Consider the following 13755-nt stretch of genomic DNA (forward strand, 5'->3'; position numbering starts at 1 on the left):
CCAAATGGCATAGCATCCAAATTATTGAAGGAAAAATTAAATAAATTATAAGAGGAAAAAGAGAGTAAAGCTATACTAGTATGAGACCTCAATTTACCTCTCTCAGACCTAGATAAATCTAACCATAAAAAACAACAACAAGGGGGCAGCTAAGTGGCACAGTGGATAAAAGCACCAGCCCTGGATTCAGGCGGACCTGAGTTCAAATCCAGCTTCAGACACTTGACACTTACTAGTTGTGTGACTCTGGGCAAGTCACTTAACCCTCATTGCCCTGCCCCCCCGCAAAAAAACAAGAAAGAAATTAAGGAGATGAATCAAATTTTAGAAAAATTAGATATGTTAGTTCTCTGAAGACCAATGAATGGTAATAGAAAGGACTATACCTATTTCTTAACTGTGTATAGATAAAAATGTATGCATAAAAACCTCACAACTAAGTGCAGAAAAGTGGAAATATTAAATGTACACTTTTCAAACCATAATACAATAAAAATTACAATCAATAAAGGGTCTTTGAAGCAGAGATTAAAAATTTATTGGAACCTAAATAATCTAATTTTAAAGAATGGGTAGGTCAAAGACTATTTTCCAGTTTTCCCAGCAGATCTTGTCAAATGGTGAATTTTTACACCATTAGCTGAGATATTTGGATTTATTAAATTTTAAGTTACTCTGCTTTTTCACTTCTTTATATTGCATTCCAAATCTCTTCCATTGATCAACCACTATTTCTCATCCAGTACAGAATTGTTTTCATTACTGCTTTGTAGTATATAGTTTGAGATCTGCTACTTATAGAAATGCTAATGATTATTAAGGAGGGTTATTTTATATTCTGCAAGTCTGCTGAAGTTATGTGTTTTCAATAGTTTTTTGATTCTCTAGGGTTCATGAGTAAATCATCATATCATCTGCAAAAGTGATAGTTTTATTTCATCATTTCCTATTCCTATTCCTTTTTCTTCTCTTATTTCTATAGTTAGCATTTCTTTTGTTACTTCAACTGAAGCATAATAGATTCTGCTCCAGCCCCTTATTTTAACTTCGTGTCTTTGTGTCTCAAGAATGTTTTGAGAGTTCTCTATCATCTGAAAAAAGTGATTAGCTTTTTCCTTGTTACCTATGCTTATTCCTTCGATTTCTTTTTCTTGACATTGCTATATCTAGCATTTCTTTTTTTTTTAATTTGTTTGGTTGGGCAATGAGGGTTAAGTGACTTGCCCAAGGTCACACAGCTAGTAAGTGTCAAGTATCTGAGGCCAGATTTGAACTCAGGTCCTCCTGAATCCAGGGCCGTTCCATATTCATTTCGCCACCTAGCTGCCCCTATAGCTAGTATTTCTACTATAATATTGAATAACGATTGTGATAATGGACATTCTTGCTTCACCCCTGATTTTATTGGAAAGGCTTTTAGCTTATCCCCATTGTGGATAATACTTGCTTTTGGTTTTAGATAGATACTATTTATTATTTTTTTTAAAGCTCCATTTTTTCCTATGCTTTCTTGTGTTTTAATAGGTATTGTATTTTGTCAAAAGCTTTTTCAACATATAATCATATCCTTTTTGTTATTTCCATTATTGATATGGGTAATTATATTTATAATTTTTCTAATATTGAACCAGCCCTGCATTCTAAATATAAATCCAACTTAGTAATAGTGTATGATCTTGGGGGCAGCTAGATGGCGCAGTGAATAGAGCACCGGCACTGGAGTCAGGAGTACCTGAGTTCAAATCCGGCCTCAGACACTTGACACTTACTAGCTGTGTGACCCTGGGCAAGTCACTTAACCCCAATTGCCTCACTAAAAAAAAAAAAAATCGTGTATGATCTTTGTGATATATTGCTATAATCTTCTTGTTAGTTTTATTTAAAATGTTTGCATCAATATTCATTAGGGAATTTGGTCCATAGTTTTCATTCTCTGTTTTTGCTCTCTCTGGGTTAGGTATCAAAACCATATTTGTGTCATAGAAGGAATTTGATAGAACTCTTTCTTTACCTATTTTTTCAAATAATTTTTATAATATTGGAATTAATTCTTTAAATGTTTGAAAGGGTTTGGAATAATCTATCTGGTCTTGCTTTTTTTCCTTAGGGAGCTCATTTATGGCCTGTTTAATTTCTTTTTCTAAGATAGGGTTATTTAAATATTCTATTTCCTTTTCTATTAATTTGGGCAATTTTTATTTTGTAAATATTCATCTATTTCATTAAGATCATCAGTTTTATTGGCATAAAGTTGGGCAAAATAGCTCCTAGTAATTGCTTTAATTTCATCTTCATTGATCATGCATTCACCAAAAAATAAACAAGAAAAAAGTTAAAGGACTTGAATAGAATTTTAGAAAAGCTAGACATGATAGACCTCTGGAGTTCATTGAATAATAATAGAAAGGAGTATTTTATTTCTCATCTGGACAGGTCAACTTTACAAAAACCAACCTTTTACTAGGGCATTAAACTCCACCAAAAAAATGTAGAAAAGCAGAAATACTAAACACATCTTTTATAAACTATAATGCAGTAAAATTAATATTCATTAAAGGGCTACTGAAGAAAAGATAAAAAATTATTTTGGAGACTAAATAATTTAATCCTAAAGAATGGATGGGTCAAAGAATTAATTTTATCTTTTAAAAAATATAGTAATAATTCATTAAAGATAATGGCAACCATGAGGCAACATGCCAAAATTCTGGAGCTGCATTTGTCAACTCTGAAAACAAATGACCAAAAAGTCACAGAGGTTATATGACCACTGGCAACTCTGAAAAAAACAAAGCACTCACATGGGCTAACTCTGAAGAATAAAATAAAATAATCAAAGAGCTAACTGTGGTTATGAGCAAAAAGCTTTCTTTATTCCACTGGAGAAGGGAATCTAGACACATGTGCCAGGGTTTTCTCCAGCAGGAGACCCAAGACAGTGAAGCTAAACTTTGAGATACATACATACATACATATTATGTATAGGTATGGGTATAGGTATAGGTATATATGTATGTGTATATGTGTGTATACACATATATATTATGTATGTGCATATGTGTGTATACACATATATATTATGTATGTGTACTATATATGTATGTTTATGTAAACATGCATACACATGCATGTATGTATGTGTTGTGGCTAGACAAAGAATCAAACAGTGTGGTATAGCAACAATGGTGAGTGAGGCATAACAACAACAGCAAGGCAGGACTGCCTGGTGACAAAAAAGTCCATTCATAGCAGGGCTTTGTGTCTGGGCCTCTTGGTGCTTTCCAGAACTCAAGGACCATCAGTTCTATGATTTAGTTGCTGCAGAGTTCATCCAGAGGCTGAATGCAAAGGATTGTTGTTATGCCAAGCTCAAGGAACAGCTTATTTGCTAGGCCTTAGCTCAGGAAAATAGGGTGTAATAAAAAGAGAGGAGTAAAAAGAAAGGGGTGGGGCCAGCTAGGTGGCACAGTGGATAAAGCACCGGCCCTGGATTCAGGAGTACCTGAGTTCAAATCTGGCCTCAGACACTTGACACTTACTAGCTGTGTGACCCTGAGCAAGTCACTTAACCCTCATTGCCCTCCCAAAAGAAAAGGGGGGGGGTGGTCTTGGCATGAGGATTCTGACACGGTCAAGCAGTTTTTAGGGGAAATTTTATATTTCTAAATACTTTCATCAGTAAAAGACAGGAGAGGTCGATGAATTGAACATGCAACAACAACAAAAAGAAACCTATAAAACCTACAAATTTAAAAGTCCCAAACACCAAAATATAATCCTAAAAATCAAGAGATAAACAAAATAGATAAACTACTAGTTAACTTGATATTTTAAAAAGAAGATAAAATTACTAATATCAAAAATGAAAAAGTTAAATTTACAACCAATGAAGGAGTCAAAGAAATTATCAGGAACTATTTTGCCCAGTTTTATATCCCCAAAACTGACAAACTAAATTAAATGGATAAATATTTATGAGTGTAACAATCCCTTTAGGGGGTTGGCTGGGTACAAAGTCCCCTGGAATTTATAGTTCTTTCTAGTTTGGGAAAAGAGTAACTTGAGATCAGCCCTCAGACAAGATGGGGGTGGAGGTTTTTCATCCACAGTGACCATGGCTATGGACAACAGTTTTGGACGACTCTCAGGGAGAATGAGAAGAGAAGTAGCAGTGGTCCCATGACAGTGGCAGGACCAGGGCAGCAGCTAGCATTGGCCACATCTGCAATTCTTTGTGTTGAGACCATGAAAGATGACCTCTATCCAAATGGACATGTGGTAGGTCTGACTGCATGTTTTATCATTGGCAATGGACACTGTATGGGAGCAAAAAAAGATACCAAGCCAGCTGAGAGGGACAGGCAGACCCTATCCTGCCCCAGCCTTCCTTCCATTGTGTTATTCTTAAATTTATCCCGTTTAAGAATACATTTGCGAGATTTAACATTAATTCTTATAAACATCTCTGACTGACCCTGTACTTTTGTTACTGGGTGTTCCTTTTTTTGCAGTGAGGGTACAGTGGGAGCCAGGAAGGAGAGAAGGATCTTTCATGGTAACAGGCTGGGAGCTCAATCACTTCCCCATTTGTTAGAGTTTTACTTTCTAATTGGGAGGATAAACATGAGCTTTTCATAACTGCCCTCATATGGCAGAATTACTATGAATTCAGGCCCTATTTTATAAATCTGCCTCATAGACATGAGTTAAGGTTTCACAAAAATATGAAAAACTCACATCAACAGAACAAGGAATAGAGGATTTAACAATCCAGTCTCAGAAAAAGAAACAATATATGTTTTTTGGGGTTTTTTTTTCGGTAAGGCAATTGGGGTTAAGTGACTTGCCCAGGGTCACACAGCTAGTAAGTGTCAAGTGTCTGAGGCCGGATTTGAACTCAGGTACTCCTGACTCCAGGGCCGGTGCTTTATCCACTGCGCCACCCAGCTGCCCCAAGAAACAATATATGAACTCCCAAAAGAATATATTCCAAGCCAGATAAATTAACAAGCAAATTCTATGAAACATTTGTAAAACCATTGCAATACTCAATAAAACTTAGATATGTTTCATTTCTAGCTTCTCTAAATGAGGATGATAGGATTCCTAACCCATACTCAATATGCAATATGGGTATTGAGTATAGAATAGCCTACTCCACCCACCCCAGAAAATGTGCAAAGGATTCACAGGAGCTCATAAGTGAATACAGAAACATAATGTGCTCCAAAAAGTCCATCATACTCTCCCCAGTAGGCAAGGACACTTTGGGGAGTGTTGAACAAATTCTCCCTCCCATTGACCTGCACTGCCCAAGCATCTCATGGCAAGAATGAAATTAGTGAGGTCTAGATCTCTTACTGCCTCACCCTGCTGTGGCTTTGGTCTTCAACCTTCAAAATTTAGGAACCTTTAATCTCTTAGGAAATCTCAAACATGGACTTGCCCTCAAAGTTGGGAAAATTTGCTCTCCATATCTTATTCCTTAGGCCATGTGCAAGTCTGCTATGCAGAGATTCTGGTCTCTGATCTATATTTAGAAAAGGAAACATAAAAACAGAAGCCTCTGAGGAACTCAAGGTCTCATATCAATTCCCATCTCAGTTCACCTAGCACACAGTAGACATTTAATAAATGTTTATTGACTGACTGGCTAACTAATGCCATTGGCTCAAGCCACTACTATTGTGCTTCCTCCCTGCCTCTTCAAAAAGGAACAATAAGTGGAGTCATTTTAATAGCTTTTAGAGAAGGCTATTTACTAAGAATTACTCGCCCACACAATTCAATCAAAATTTAAGTAAAAGTTTTTATTATTTGGCACACAGAGGCATGGCTGGGAGAAGAAACCTAAACTTCAACTCCCAGGAAGGTACAGGTTTATGGCATGTTCCTTAATCAGGCAGCACATACAGGTATGTCTGGGAGAAGAAGCCTGACTTCAACTCCCCAAACAAAGAAGATGACAATTTTATAGAGGTGAGAAGGGGATGGGGAGAGAGACCTAAGACTGAAAAGTTACAGCAATTTGAAAATGATGGTGTTAGCTATTTGGATATATAAATAATAAAAATTCCACATTTCTAACTTGAGATTGTCGTCATTGCCTGGTCCTAATCACATAGCAAACATGAATGGCTCTCAACTAAACTCATGTTGTAAATTCAAGGCATCCAGTTTTCTGGGTGTCCATGACATGTCTACTTTATTATCTGTTTAACCAACCACTACCTGGTTAAACAACTACTTTGCTTCTCCAAGGAAAAAGTAATCTCTAACTGACCCCGGCAAGCTGATCAACCATATTTCTCCATGGTCATAGTGTCCCCCTCAGGGCCAGAGCATCCCTAACTGGACCCAGGCCTACCAGGCTGCTACTATGCTAATAAACATTTTTTCTTTTACAAGATTTGCTATGAGCCTCCAATTCTTTGGGTGAGCTAGCCCCCGATTCAGGTCACAGTTCCCCTCAATAGGAAGATTCATTTTCTGGGTTAAAGTCTGGCCTCAGACAATTACTAGCTGTGTGACCCTGGGCAGGTCACTTAACCCTGTTTGTCTCAGTTTTCTTATCCATAAAATGAGCTGGAGAAGGAAATGGCAAATCATTCCAGTATCTCTGCCAAGAAACCTCCAAATGGGTTCACCAAGAGTCAGACATGTCTGAAAAAATGACTAAACAACTGAACGGAAACCTGTAAGATGGGGAACATGACTGAAAGTAGTTGAGTCACTGTTTCAGTCCTGTTGGAGAACAGAGAGGGGTCACCTCTGCACAGTGAGAATACAGACCATGAGGCCTCCTTAAGATCCTTGGTTCTTTTTTGAAATGCTGCAGTCTAATCAAGGATATACTGATGAATATTTAACAACCAGGGCTGTTAAATTTAATCTGCATTATTAACAGTTTCTTTATCACTTTTTTAAGTTTAAAAAAAAATCAGCAACACAATAAGTCAAGTGGTAAAGGTGGTATCATTGATTTATTCAACTCCACTCCACTTAAAGTAAATGATAAGATACCAGTCAATCATTTTAAATCAGAGGCCTTAGATAAAGTATGAAATGTCTTTTTGGTTGGAAATGACATTGCACTAAAATTGTTTGGATAGGCTGAGGAAACTTGGCCATGCTACAGAGGTCATCTATAAATTATCTTTTTCTTTTTTTTTTTTTTTGAGTCCAATGCTCTATCCACTTCACCACCTAGCTGCCCTATTACTTTGTACTATGATACTTTTATGGAGTTGATGAAAGCATCCAGAAAACCTGGATTAGTCATCAGAAAGCCTCAATTCTGATCCTGGCTCTCCCACTGAATAATCTATGTGAATTTATACAAATCACTTAGCCTTTCCCAACTCAGAAACTCACCAGCAAAATGGAAATAATACTATGTGTCTAGCTTGCAAGATTATTGTGAAGATAAAATACCATAGTGTATGGGAAAATGTTTTGTAAACTCCAAAACACTATGCAGATGTAAGGGTTTAACCAAAGATGTAAGGTTGTACCTCAAAAAACTCCAAGAATCTTCAATCCATCTTTGGACTCCTGAAATGCATGAACCAGACTGTGAACCTAGGGGGACTCTAGAAGCAGTCATGTCCTTCAAAGATTCTCCCAGACCCATCAGTGCTGTGAGCTGAGAGAAGGGAGACCTGAGCCCCAATACAAAGTATTCAAGTAGCTGCTCTAGTCCCAGAGACTAAGTCTCCCTGACATTCTGGATGCTGGTGTGGGAGTATCTGGAGTCTGTCCGAGATAGACCACAAATTAGAAGGTGGGAATTGCTGCCATGTTATCCTCCCTTTCCTCTCCTGAACCAGTTTAGGAGGAAGGGGTGAAGAGTGAGCAACTGAACAACAAGAGGGCAACAAGTCCCTTAAACTCCATTTTCCTCATCAGCAAAATGGGGATAATAATAACACTTGCCTCAGGGGGTTGTTGTGAGGATCAGATGAGATACTTGTAAATCAGTCAGCAAACCTAACTGAACTACTACACAAATGTCTTTGATTCTATTCCTCTTTTTCTGATTCTAAACTAACTAAAACAGAGAGGATTGTAAATGCAAATGTATCTACCACTTTAAACTATCCATTATCCCTTTGTTTTGCAGATCCATTTCAAAGAGGTAGTTAAAGAAGGCTACACTCTGGGTTTCAAACTTTTTAAAAGTCCCTAAAGTGGCAGCTAGGTGGCCAGTGGATAAAGCACCAACCCTGGATTCAGAAGGACCTGAGTTCAAATTCGGCCTCAGACACTTAACACTAGCTGTGTGACCCTGGGCAAGTCACTTAACCCTAGTTGCCTCAACAAAAAAAAATAAACAAATAAAAATAAAATAAAAAGGGGGCAGCTAGGTGGCGCAGTGGATAAAGCCTTGGATTAAGGAGGACCTGAGTTCAAATCCAACCTCAGACACTTAACACTTACTAGCTGTGTGACCCTGGGCAAGTCACTTAACCCCAATTGCCTCACTTAAAAAAAATAATAATAAAATAAAAAGTCCCTAGTGCCTAGGCTAGGGTTGTGCTAACACTTTAAAGTAACAAAGCCTGGCTTCCTTAGCACCTTCTTCTTCTACTCTACTTTCCCAGTGTTAAAGCCAGTGGACATTTTGGCAAAGGGACTGTGGTTTGGCACAAGGCAAAATGAACTCCATTTAGATATGGGAAAGTCCTGATGCCAGCTCGCTTGGAACAGCTAAGTGGGCCCTCTGTAAATAGCAGTGTTTTCCCAAGAGCGTCAGAGCCAGCAGCAGTAGGGGCAAATTGCAAAGAGAAATGTCAATGTCAGGAAAAATCTCCCAATAATTAGTTACCTCAAAGTGAGTGAGCTCTCCCTCATTGGGGGTCTCCAAGCAAAGGCAGGACAGTCATTGGTATGTTGTAGAGACTTGTTCATGTAAAGATTGGATTAAAGATGGATACTAAGGTCCTTTCTAACTCAGATTCTGGGATTCTGTGGTCTCTATATTGCCCTACCCCTGTAACACTAAGCCTCAAAAATCAACAAACACTTATAAAGTACCTACTACAAGCTAGACAACAGCATTAAGTGCAAAAAGAGGCAAAAGACAGTCCCAGTCCAGAAGAAGCTTACAATCTAAAGGAGGAGATAACAAGCAAACAAATGTCAACAAACTAGCTATGTAACAGATAAAAGAAATAACTGAGAGAGGGAAAGCCCAAGAATAAAGAGGGATTAAGAAGAGGGAAGAGCTTTCTCTTAAATCATTTATACCCACACCATGTATTCATTCTGTTTTAAAGAATTAAGAAATTATTTTTAATAACTAAAAACTGAGTGAGGGACTTTCTGGCTTTGAGCTACATAGCAGGATCTTTCCTAGGTCACCTTAGGTCGTTTTGAGACTCCTGGGACCACTCTCAGACGAGAAATCATGTCATGTGTGTAATGTCTGAATTCCTCTCAGAGAACTTGCAGGCCCAAATCTTCTATGGCAAAGATATTGAGAAATCTCTACTTAAACGCCCCCCAACCAGCAGTCCATTTCACTGTGGGACAATGATCCATATTAGAAAATTTTTTATTAAAACTAAATCTGCCTCCTTGTAACTTCCACCCATTATTGGGTTTGGAACATTTGCTTAGCCAAAGTGACTTCCTATGTCTCTTTAAAAATTTTATAATAAACAATTCACAAAAAGAAAGAGGAAAGTATGGCATAAGTCCACTAGCCCCTGCAGATTACCTAGGATCTTAAACGACAATGTATCAAATGAAAAAAGAGCCTAGGAGCCAAGTTTAGCAATGTTCCACATCTCCAAGTAAGCCCTCAGGGATCAATTCAAAACCAAAAAATGTGACTCCTCTTCTCTGGAACACTACAGCAGGGAGAATTTTTTTTTTAATGAATCTGGCCAAATGTTTCTTATTTATTTATATTCTTTTAGTACAGTGATCAGAAAGTCTAGTCACTTTATCTGTCTCTTTTTTTTTTTATAACCTTGCAAGCTGAAATGACATTTCTGCTTTATATCTTAACCCTAACTTACTTCTCTGGCCTCATCTCCCAACTCCGTTCTACCTATGGCTTCTCAGAATCAAAGAATCACACAATTTGAACATTGTAAGGGACCTAATCCAACCCATAGCTGAAAACAATCTCTACTCTAACATACCTGACAAGTAATCATCCAGCCCTTCCTTGAAGACCTCCAAGGAGAAGGAACCCGCCATTCACTGAGGCAGACCTACTTCACTTTGGAGACAGCTCTAATTATTAGGAAGTTTCCCCTGACATCAAGCCTAAATTTAACTGAGTTTCATTCCAGTTTCTGACCCTTGGGGCCAAACAGAATAAGTATAATCCTTCCTCAGCAGGGAAACCTTTCAAATACTCAAAGTTATTATTCCCGCTCCTTATCCCTGTTCTTTACATCAGGCTAACTCTGCTCAGATCTTTTGACCCATCTTCATTTGACATAAACCCAAGATCTTTTGCTGCTCTGGTTGCCCTCCTTAGGACATTCTCCAGTCTATCCATCTACTTCCTAAATCCCCAATTCCAGAATGTTCTCCTTGCTCTCCAAACACTGCATGGCAATCCCACTCAAGCACTTCTGACATGACCTCTCTTTCTGTCTGGCTTGTCCTCTCCAGTTCTCCCTTTATCAGAAATCTAATCATGTCTTCACTCTGGTCTTGGCTCCTCTCTGAAACTTTTCCTACTTAATCCAGCCTACACAGAGATCTCTTCACCCTCTGAGTGCTCATAGCATGTATTATTTGTACCATTCAATACTTAGGATATACTTTATATGCCTGTGCCCAGTCTCCTCCACTATACCATAAGAATTCATAGACTCTCAAAATAGAAAGAGATCCTAGGGACCCTTCGGTCCTATTCATACCTCAATGAAAATCCCCTCTAAAACATGCCAATCTTTGTTAGTGAGGGGAAACCTCCTGAGGAAGCCTGTTCTCTTTTTGGAAAAGTCCAGTTTTTAGGAAGTTTCTTCAACTTCTATTTATTGCTTTTAGTTCTGTCCTTTGGAATCAAGATGAAGTCTAATACCCCTTCCAGGTAACAGCCTCTACTATATTTGAAGGCAGTTATGATGTCCCCTCCTATCTATTCTCTGGGCTGAATATCCCCATTTCCTTGGAGCAAACTTCATACAGCAGAAAGTCAAAGCCTTTGATTTTCCTGGTCACCCTTCCCTGGACATTCTCCAATTTATCCATTTCCTTTTTAAAACGTGGCACAGAATTCAACTTAGTTGTGGTCTGATGAGTACAGAGTATTCCTTTTCTAGTCCTCAATCCTTATACAGCCCAAGATCACAATAGTTATTGTATTTGCCTTCTATTTACACTATTGACTTATACTGAGCTAAAATTCATTCAAATCCTCAGGGCTTTTGCCAAGGAATTATACCATACACCTTCTCTCTATGTAATCCAGACTAATGTGATGTTTAAAAAGTTTGAGAGACATAATTTCTGGGTAATTTAATCATTTTATTAATACCAGTAGGTTATTATTAAAAGGATGGTCACAGGGGCAGCTAGGTGGCACAGTGGATAAAGCACTGGCCCTGGATTGAGGAGGATCTGGCCTCAGACACTTGACATTTACTAGCTGTGTGACCCTAGGCAAGGCACTTAACCCTCATTGCCCTGCAAAATAAAAACAAAACAAAATAAAAAGATGGTGATTTGGCCTTCTCTCTGAGACCAAAGATAATCATGGCTTTAGAGTACAATTCATATACACTTAAAACAGTAGGTGGCCCATCAAACAGCAATCAAATCTAATTGGTTGATATAATTGGAGGTGGGCTATATTAAAATGAAGAGCTGAGTATCTTTTGCATAAGGGAGTTATCTCTACTCAGAGCACCCTTCTTTCCCCTTCCCCACCCCTGGCTATCTAGACAAAAGGATGTCTCCATCTAAGCTTAAATAGAACATAATGGGCTTCCTCACCTTAAATTCCTTGCAAGGTTGGGTCCCACCTAGATGAGGAGAGAATGCAATCTCATCAGAAGGACTTTGGAAGAAGGGAGCTTTGAATTTCCCAAAGGTAGCGGTTATTAATAATCATTTCTCACAGTTAACTTTTGAGAGAGAGAGAATTGTAAAATAGGTTGAGAGATCATATAGGAATTATCAGCCTATCTGAAAATTATGATCAGAAAAAAAAGTCTGGATACCTTATATCAGGAAATATTTTGCCCAATTACATGCTAACAAATCAGTGCCTTAAAGTTAATATAGAATACTTATAAAAATACAAAATCCCCATATTAACAAGAAAAGAAATAGACTATTTAAATAATATCAGAAAAAGAAATTGAGAAACCCATAATGAAGTCTCAGAAGAAAAAAAATAACTCTAGGACTAGATGATTTACAAGTGAATTCTATGAAGAATTCATTCCAATACTATATAAATTGTTTGCAATAATAAGTCACCTCTTTCTATGTGAACTATCCTTCAAATGTTACCAAGCTCTCAATACCCTTTGACCCAGGTATACCACTACTAAGCCAATACCCCAAAGAAACCAAAGAAGAGGAGGAAAGGGGTATGTGTGTGAAATATATATATATATATATATGTATATATATATATATATGCATACAAACACATTTATTGCAACCCTTTTCTAGGCAGTTAAAAATTGGAAACTCAGGAGGTGTCGTCCAAATGGGGAATGCCTAGCCAAATTGTGGTACATGAATGTAATGGAATATCATTGTTCCATAAGATATGATGAAACATGACTTCAGAGAAAGTTTGGAAGGCATTGATTGATGCAGAGTAGAGTGAGCTGTACGTTATCTTTATTCAAAGATAACATTTTAGAGAAAAAACAACTTTGAAAGACCTTAGAACTCAGATCAATGCAAAAATAAATCAAGAATCCAATAGAAAATGAAGATGAAATATGCCATTCACCTTCTGACAGAGAAGTAGTTAACTTAAAATGCAGAAAGAGGCATATATTTAATGTAGGAATTTGTTTTGCTGGACTATACGCCTATGTATTGAGGGATTTGTTTTTTGGGATTTGTTTTTAATTGCTCAATTTAGGATAGTTAAGAAACAGATTATTTTATTTTGAAACATTAATTTTTGGGTTTTTTTGGGGGGGGCGGGGCAATGGGGGTTAAGTGACTTGCCCAGGGTCATACAGCTAGTAAGTGTCAAGTGTCTGAGGCCGGATTTGAACTCAGGTACTCCTGACTCCAGGGCCGGTGCATTATCCACTGCACCACCTAGCCGCCCCGAAACATTAATTTTTTAAAAATATTTGTTACGGGGCAGCTAGGTGGTTCAGTGGATAGAGCACTGGCCCTGGAGTCAGGAGTACCTGAGTTCAAATCCGGCCTCAGACACTTAACACTGTGTGACCCTGGGCAAGTCACTTAACCCCAATTGCCTCACTAAAAAAACAAACAAAAAAATACTTGTTACTTGAAAAATAAAATTACTTTTAAAAAGGAATGAGTTTGGGGCAGCTAGGTGGCGCAGTGGATAGAACACCGGCCCTGGAGTCAGGAGTACCTGAGTTCAAATCCGGCCTCAGACACTTAACACTTACTAGCTGTGTGATCCTGGGCAAGTCACTTAACCCCAATTGCCTCACTAAAAAAAAAAAAAAAAAAGGAATGAGTTTAGTCTGACATGAATTGTTCTCGATGAAATCATACAGCCTCCTTGTGATCGCTGCTTCCTTTTCTAAATGTTGACCATAATAATAACAATACACTCTA

The sequence above is a fragment of the Dromiciops gliroides genome, chromosome 1, assembly GCF_019393635.1.
Source record: "Dromiciops gliroides isolate mDroGli1 chromosome 1, mDroGli1.pri, whole genome shotgun sequence".
Taxonomy (NCBI): domain Eukaryota; kingdom Metazoa; phylum Chordata; class Mammalia; order Microbiotheria; family Microbiotheriidae; genus Dromiciops; species Dromiciops gliroides.